We start from the raw sequence: 8,477 nt of genomic DNA, 5'->3' as shown, positions 1-8,477 counted from the left end.
AAAAGCTTACTTTTTATAGTCATAGGGGCTATAGGCGTTTGGTAGGCTTAGATGATGGACATTTTTGGGTAGTGTTCGAAAGAAACACTTTTAGAAATTCAAAACTTAGGGCAAAAAGCTTTAGAAGATTATTCTTAAAAGTTTCTATAGGGGCTTTGACTGCTATGGAAGAGAAACCAGGGTTCTTTTACTCTTCTGAGTCATCGTACGAGGAATATTATTTAGGGTTTGAGTCACCCCCACATGTCACACCTTTACAGACTCAAAGGGCAATAGAGGTCCTTAAGACAAGAACAGCTGGAAAAGGGAGCTTGCAACCACCAGGCACCTTGACAGGTCCCGGAAAGGTGATACGATCTACCACCTTAGCAGAAGAGATCCAAAGTGTAATAGATCAATATGTGATCAACATGGACGTGTATCAACACATGTCACACACTGCTCAGGATCCTCTCGAGGGAATGGCTGCAATCTCGGAAGCCATTTTCAAATGTGGAGTGAGGATACCCCTCCACCCTTACATCAGATCGATCCTTAACTACTTCTAGGTTGCGTCATTCTAGCTGACACCAAATGCGTATATGATAGCTGTCACTATGTATATAGCTTTTGGCAAGCACGACCTCGGTGAGCCGACAACGCAAGAGCTCACTTGCGCCTACATCCTAAAGAAAAGTAAGGACAAGGACTTGTACTACCTCTCCAAGTGATCAACGATCGAGAGAGGGATATTTGGTTACCCTAGCAATGTGGGGGCATACGAAACCAAATATTTTTTCTTGAAGTACGAAATTGTCTATAAATTTACGGAATCAAGTAGGTTTTCCTTTCAATTTTTAAGTCGTTCACCCTTTAACCTTAATTATTTTTTAGACAATAAGCTAACGAACTCTTTTTTTTCTTTGCAGAAAACAAAACGACCAGATTGATGGTGCTAGCTAATTGCAGCTGCTTCAAAACATTTGGTCAACTGCTTAACTAAAGTCACGATGCAATACTGCTTGTGACAACCAACAATCTCTGGAAGTACGAATTTTTTCCTCACGACTCATACTTAGACGGTTCAACTCATAAGTATTTCTCAAACAGAAAAACCCAAGTCTTTCAATAAAATTAGACTATTTTTCCTGACTTGTTCATGTGCTATGCAGCATCCATGCAACCAAAGAAGTCTAAGAAGTTTACGGGATTCACCTTCCCTAGACTAAACCCGACTGGAACAGCTGGAGTGACCTCTAGCGATGTCCCTGTAATGAGGACACGAGCTAGTGCCAAAAGGCAACCACCCATGGAGCGACATGAAGAAGCTCCCCAGACTACTGTTGCTCGTCTGAAGAGAAAGAAAACCATAGCCTCGAAGACGAAGAAGAGGAAAACAATACCAACCGAAGAATCCAAATCCGAATTAGAAGGCTTCAAAATATTTTCGGGCGGGCTACAACCCTACCTAATTCCTACTTTGAGGGCCACCTCAAAGGACACTCCAAAGACTTCTCACACCCCAAGGACTTCGCAAGGAAATGAGGGTTTGGCCACTCAGGAGGGAATTGGAGGAGAACAAGCCCAAGAGGTCCTTTCCACATGGAAGCACGATCAGTCCGTATTGGACCTCTTAGGGCAAATGTCAGACCATCTAAGGCCAGTGGTCTTAACCCTTCTGGAATGCCAATTGGCATCAACCTTTGAGAGATACGTTGCCTAGCAACCTTCCGACCTGGTGGCCACTGCTCTTCAAATGCAAAGTCAAGTAAAACAACTCTTTCTCTAAACAAACTCTTTTATACAAGTCAATTCTTTAGTTTAAAACCTAACTCTTTATCCTTTTCCTTGTAGTCTTTGCTCGCTTTGAACGTTGCTCAAAACAAATTGAAGGATTAACTTCTCTGGAAAGCTTCATGAAATGAAGGAGGAGGTCGCCAAGTTGAAGCAAGCTCTTGCAACTTCAAACGAAGTTGCAAATAACGCTCAAGTTCAAGCAAACATACACCTGACAGAAAGGAACTCTACTTTGCGAACAATAGAGTTTTAGAAGAACGAGCTTTAGAAAAAGGACAACAATACCAAAAAGCTTCAAATAACAATAGCGAAACTCACTAAAGAGTTAGGCCAAAGAGAAAAAGAGATGCAAGAGAGCATAGAGCGCGAGAAGGCAATGGAAAAGACCCAAGTTGAGTTATGGGACAACTCAGAAAGAGATAGAAGGGCGAGAAAAACAAATCTCGAGATAGCTTATGGGCGGATCACTTCGCTGACAAAGCAGATGAAACAATTGAATCTCGAGGTGGAAAAGAAGGTTGCTCATTAGGCACTGCAAGCCATTCACAGCTTACGGCTGAAAAATCCCAACTTAGACATTTCCAACTTGCCCAAGGAGTATCAAGTAACTCTTGCTTCAATGATGTCTGCCAAAGAGCAAGAGAATCAAGAATCTGCCCAAAAGAAAGATCAACAAGAAACAAAAGTTCCTAAAGATCAAGCAAACGACCCTGAGGTCGTAGTAACCAAAGTTAGGGACTCTGAAGTCTAGAACAAATGATCGACCTCTTTTTTGTCTATTCGTCTGTCTGCTCATAAAAAGTCTTTTTTATCTTCGCTTTTCATTGTAGCTCTTGGTTGTCCATTGTACATATTTTTGCAATATATAAATACACTTTTGACCATTTGTGATAGCACTTTTATAATTTAAGCGCTTCACAAAACAAACACAACTTTTCTTATTGCAAAACTTGTAAAATATTGTAAATAATAAGATTACTAAAACTTGAGATTACGACACAAGTAATTCTTGAAGAAGAAATGAGATAATTTTATTCATGATATTTACAATAAGAAAATTTTACAAGTAGAACTGATCGTTTAAGCTATACAAGAGTTTGAAGTTACTGATAATAAGGGTGTAGATGCTCAACATTCTAAGCTCGCGGTACTTAAGAACTATTAAGCCTTTTGAGATGACACGTTCTAGGTCATATCACCGTAGTGACATGATATGGGCCTTCCCAATTAGGTCTCAATACCTTCGCACTTGGTTCTCTTGTATCAAGAAAGACTTCTTTTAAAACCAGGTCGTCAACCCAGAAGTCTCTTCTCCTGACTTTAGAATTGAAGAATCTTTTTGCCCGTTGCTGGTAGGAAGCTATCCTTAACCGAGCTTTGTTGTGGTGTTCTTCAATTAAATCTAGACTTACACGCAAAAGTGCTTCATTGTTTAATTCATTGTAGAATTCTCTCCAAAGTGAACCGGTTTCTACTTCCACTAGGATCATTGTCTCGCTGTCATATGCTAGCAAGAAATGTGTTTTTGATGTAGAGGTCCTTGGAGTTGTTCTATATGCCCATAGAACTTCTGGGAGGTCATTGGCCCAATTGCACTTGGTTGCGCCAAGCTTGGCCTTCAATGTATGCTTGATAGTCTTGTTGACAGCTTCAACTTGCCCATTAGCTTGCGGTCTTGCTACTGAGGCGAATTTCTTATGAATCCCCAACTCTCCACAAAACTGCTTGAAATCCTCATTGTCGAACTATTTTCCACTATCAGAGATGAGTGTATGAGGAATTTCATAGTGACACACTATGTTCTTGAAGACGAAGTCTTTGAGCTTCTTGGTAGTGATCGCGGCCAAATGTTGATGCTTGATTTTGACACCAACGACCTCACACATGCAAAGCGCCAAGCAAGTCTCAGAAATTACACGTGTTTAATTTGTGAGTTAGGATAAGGTTATAAACACAATTGAATGCAAAGACTTAATAATAAATAAGACAAAAGGATTTTTACAGTGGTTCAGATGCTTAAAGTGATTGTTACATCTACTGTTTCTTTTATATAAATGTGTTACAAGAGGTTGCATATATCGAACAATGAACAAAGGTACAATGACTGTGTACTCAAAGAGAATATTAAGCTAGTATCTTTCTCGTAAGTTGTCTTTGCTATTGATTATTATGAAAATCAAAGATTGATCGATCTCGAATTTGTGAGGAGAAGTCCTCTATTTATAATTGCTGAATTCAAGGTAATGATTACAAGTCTACAAGTGGGTAGGTGTCGTACAAGTCATTCCTTGCCTCCCATTGATTGATAACTTAGGAAATATCCTCAAATTATCTGAGGCTTGGACAGGTGTGTGGTCCCCATTCACTCATAGACAAAACCTAAATCTGCTGGGTTGGTGACAGCTGTATCCTCTCTGTCTTGGGGCGACGTGGCAACTCCTAGACCACGTAAAACCTTCCTAAACTCTTATTGGTACTCGCTGATGTAAGCTTACGTCAACCTTGATTTTTTAAGCATAACAACCTTCAACATTTGTTTCTTTGGTCAAGAATACATAAAGTTAACCCTAAGGGTTAGTTTGGCGGTCAAGAATGTTTATTCTTTCCATTGGGTTCAAACCATCTTGGAGCCACCTATCACATTTGTGATTTACTGGAGCATTGAGCTTGTAAGATGTTCAATGGACCTTAGAGATTAGTTGAGCTGCATACAAATTGACCCAAACACTTTGGTCATAAAATAAAAAATAAAAAAAGATAAAAAAAAAAAAAACATGTTGATTTGGCCGCTTCTTTGGAATGCAACTCCAGCCTGTGTTGCATTTCCAAATATCAAATCCAGTGCTACCATTGCCCATGGAAGATTGACATTGGTAAGAGATAGTGTACACAGCTCCGTTTATGTTGATTCCTGCATTTGGAAACTCACGAATACCAAAGAAGCTCCCATGAAAGGAGTCCATAGAATTGGAACAGCGGCCATCACCTTAAAAATCAATCTTTACTGTGTATTCCGCATATGGAGCCTGGAAGTGATTCAGAAATTTAATATACAAACCAGAAGTGAGATTGCTCCAAAGATTGGAAGTCTGCAGTCCTCTTATCGAAAGGCCCTTTCTCTAGTGAACACCATATTTGCTCTGTAAGTATTTTAGCTTGAATCAGTGTCAGATACCAATCAAACTAAATATTATTCCATTTTTATTGAAACAAAGTTTAAAGTCCTCAAATCAAAACATGTTACCGTGGCCAAAAAATATAATTTAAAGTCTTATAAATATTGATATATATTTTTTTTATGGTTATAAAATTCCTTATTTAATTTTTATAAATTAACTTACAATTTGCATTAATATATGGTTTGTTATATATATATATGATTAAAATCGATATACCTGAAAACGTTTAATAACATCTTCAAATAATTAATACAGCAATGGTCCGAAGATTATAAAGTCCAAAATAGAGGGCAGCTCTGGTCATTAATATTAAACAACCATTCCATAGGTCTTGCTTACGGGCGGTAGATAGCGATAATATCGGATATAAAACAAACCAAACACATAGAATCAGAAAAGCAAAGCTCAAACATTAAACTTTATACAATATAATTATATGAATTTAAAGAGCACTCTGCTGGCGTGGCCAGTAATTGTAACAACTGTCTGTCTGGAAGAGAAGCAGCTGAGGGGGTTTGTGAGATCATACTCGCATGAAAAGAAACAGAGTGAAAATATCTTGAGTGTATTTTGATTTCAGCAGCTTCATTGTCATCAACTCCTCAATTCACCAGTTTACATGTTTCTCCAACCATTATTCTATAAAAAACGAAATTATATTTTATGATAAAACTTTTTATATAATGATTAGGATATCTGAAACTTAGAGTTGAATCCTTTCAAGATTTCTATTGTTACAAATAGATAGAGTTGATTTGGTCATGCAAAGATGTATTTGATTTTCATCTAATGGAAAGAAATGTAGCTAATTAACGGCCGTCAAGGCGATAACTTCTTCCTCGGAAGGCAACTCCATCAGCTGCTGCATTGGCATTGGGTTGCTGTGGCTGCTGCTCTGGGGCAGGGCTGCTACTTGAACTTGATCTGTTTCCATTCAGACGGTAGCTTCTTCCTCGGAATGTAACTCCGGCATGTGGATTGCGCTGCGCCGGGGAGTTTATTTGGACGCCCTCCCCCCAATATGCAACTAGTTTGTGACTTAATAACCATTAAAGATCACTTTTATTAAGTTTGTGACTGGAGGATTATGACTAAAAGTTAAAAGCAAATAAAACTGGAAAAGGATACACCCAGAGAGGAGTCTTGAATACGTATTTTCCACCGGCAAGAGGATGAAGAACTGTTAGGAAGTAATAAATATGTCCTGCAACCATACCAAGAATATCCGGCAGTAATGGATTCCCAAATATCAAATCTAGTGCCACCATTGCCCAAGGAAGATAGAACCCCTGTCCATTATTACAAGTTATATACATGCACCGTTTCAATTTACATTCTTAAATCAGCCAAGAAAAACCATTAGCTAATTGGCTAGAACAAGTTTTAACTGGCAAGAGATAGTGTAACCTTCAATGACACAACTCCATATATGTTGATTCGAGCATTTGGGAACTCAGGCCCCAAATATAGACAATCATAAATACCAAGGAAGCTCCCATGAAAGGAGTCCATAGAACTGGAACAACAGCCATCACCTAAAAATAGAAAACACTGCTTTGTTAATACTTTTATTGTATGCTCGTATTACCATATAAAATTATACAATAATACTAACATCTCTCACTAACCCTATGTGGCAGTTTGCAATTGGCTTGGTCAAGCAGGACCCATTGCGAGCCGACATATACCGTTTGTGAGGAGTTAGTGAGAAGTGTTTGTAAGTGTAGTATTACTCAAAATTATAAGGTTGTCAAAAGATATTTGCAAAAAAAAAAACGACATTGGATATGTTCTAGTGCCACTTGTATGAACTTTTTTCTCTTTGGTAAAGTATGTATGTGATCTAATAACAAGAAACAGTGTACCAGAAGTGAGATTGCCCCAAAGATTAGCATCCATAGGAAGTCTGCAGTCCTCTTGTCGAAAGGCCCTCTCTCTAACGAAACACCATATTTTGCTCTACGCAATTTATCTCAAGTATTAGGTGTCAATTAAAATAAAATAACACTTAGTTTGTAGTGAAACACAGCTTACAAGCCTTGAATCTGCAGTTAATGTATAAAAACAGTTTCAAAAATCTATACATATGAATCAAGAAACATATTATATCTGGGGATTGTAGGAAGTACTTTTCCAGCAAAAATATGATATTTGTTAAAGCAAGTGATATCTTGCTGGAAACATGAGAAAGCGATCTGAAGGCTTGCTCGATCTAAAGTTTGAGATCAAATGTACAAGATAAAATGGATGCAAGTTGTAGGATGATGTGATTAGTAACGATCTGAAAAGTATGTGACCTAAAAGGCATGCAATTTGGAAGAAGCGATCAGGAGGTAATGTGACCTAGAAGCAATGCAAGATGGAATCCATGTGACCAAATGTGCATGTGATCAAAAGCATTATGTGACCTAAAGGAGGTCGATGATACAGAGCCAATGTAGTACGTGTCAGAGTTGGCCAACTACCTAGAGTGGATTAGCTGACGTTTAGGGATGTTAAATCTGATAGATTTTGTAGCAGTTAAAGAATGTATGGCTCTATGATAATATTTGGTAAATATCTCTACAGATTAGGTTAGCACTTAATGCTTATGATGATAAAATCAGCTTGTATATAAGCTTTGTTTATGATTAATGAAAGATAAGACAAGCAATACAAAGTCAAGAAAGACGGAAAAAACACTTTAGCAACCATTCTCTGGAAACTTGTCTCTGAGAATATCTGTGCGTTCTTTCGTCTGTATTCTCCAGCTTGTAAACCAATAATATTTTATCAGTAAATTGTGTCGTATTTTCATTCTTCACATTATGATGATTAGAGGATCCAAAGAGTTATCATATATAGAAGCGAGTACAATCACTCAGTGTGGCAGCGTAAATGTAAGCCATAAGATGATTAGAGGATCCAAAGAGTTAGTTTTCTTACATTATGATGAGACGAAATGCGAAAGGAAATGAAAATGGTCCAAGGAAGAAGAAATTGGTAATAAGCCTCCAAACCTGCACTACCAGCAAATATTTGTGATATATCAAGTATACTTGAGCTCTAAGCAATCCTTATATTGTCTATACAAATTGACAATCAATCGATTTAATTACCTGAAAACGTTTACACACATCTTCATATTGGAGAGCTATGTTCCAAATATTAAAAAGATTTAAACTTTGAGCAGCTGTAGTAATTAAACAGATCACTCCAAAAGTCTTGCTCACTGGTGGCAAAGAGCGATAAAATCTGCAAATAGTTTGGACACAGGTTTAGATGCTCATAATAAGTAAAGTATATAAATATATTTCAACAACAACTTTTATGCAACATGGAAACATAACTAATTGCCATCGAGTATATGAATATAAGAGAAACAACAGATATGATATATTACTCTGCTGGTGTAGACATTGCAACAAGTCTGAGTTATTGTTTGGCAGGTTGAAGGTGAAGGTGGTTGTTATGGGGTTGGTGCATTGAGTATTCCAAAGACGAAATTGTGGGTTCTTGCAATTTCTGAGAAGTCAAGTGAAG

General features: G+C 37.8%; 1 pseudogene; it reads right to left on the bottom strand.

The window, feature by feature from the left end:
* Positions 1 to 5,674: 5,674 nt before the first annotated feature.
* LOC116140548 lies at positions 5,675 to 8,460 on the bottom strand (annotated as a pseudogene).
* Between the last annotated feature and the right edge of the window lie 17 nt (positions 8,461 to 8,477).

The sequence above is a fragment of the Pistacia vera genome, unplaced genomic scaffold (genome assembly GCF_008641045.1).
Source record: "Pistacia vera cultivar Batoury unplaced genomic scaffold, PisVer_v2 Contig373, whole genome shotgun sequence".
Taxonomy (NCBI): Eukaryota; Viridiplantae; Streptophyta; class Magnoliopsida; order Sapindales; family Anacardiaceae; genus Pistacia; species Pistacia vera.
Note: the sequence above shows the minus strand (reverse complement) of the source record. Positions and strands in the feature narration are given on the sequence as shown.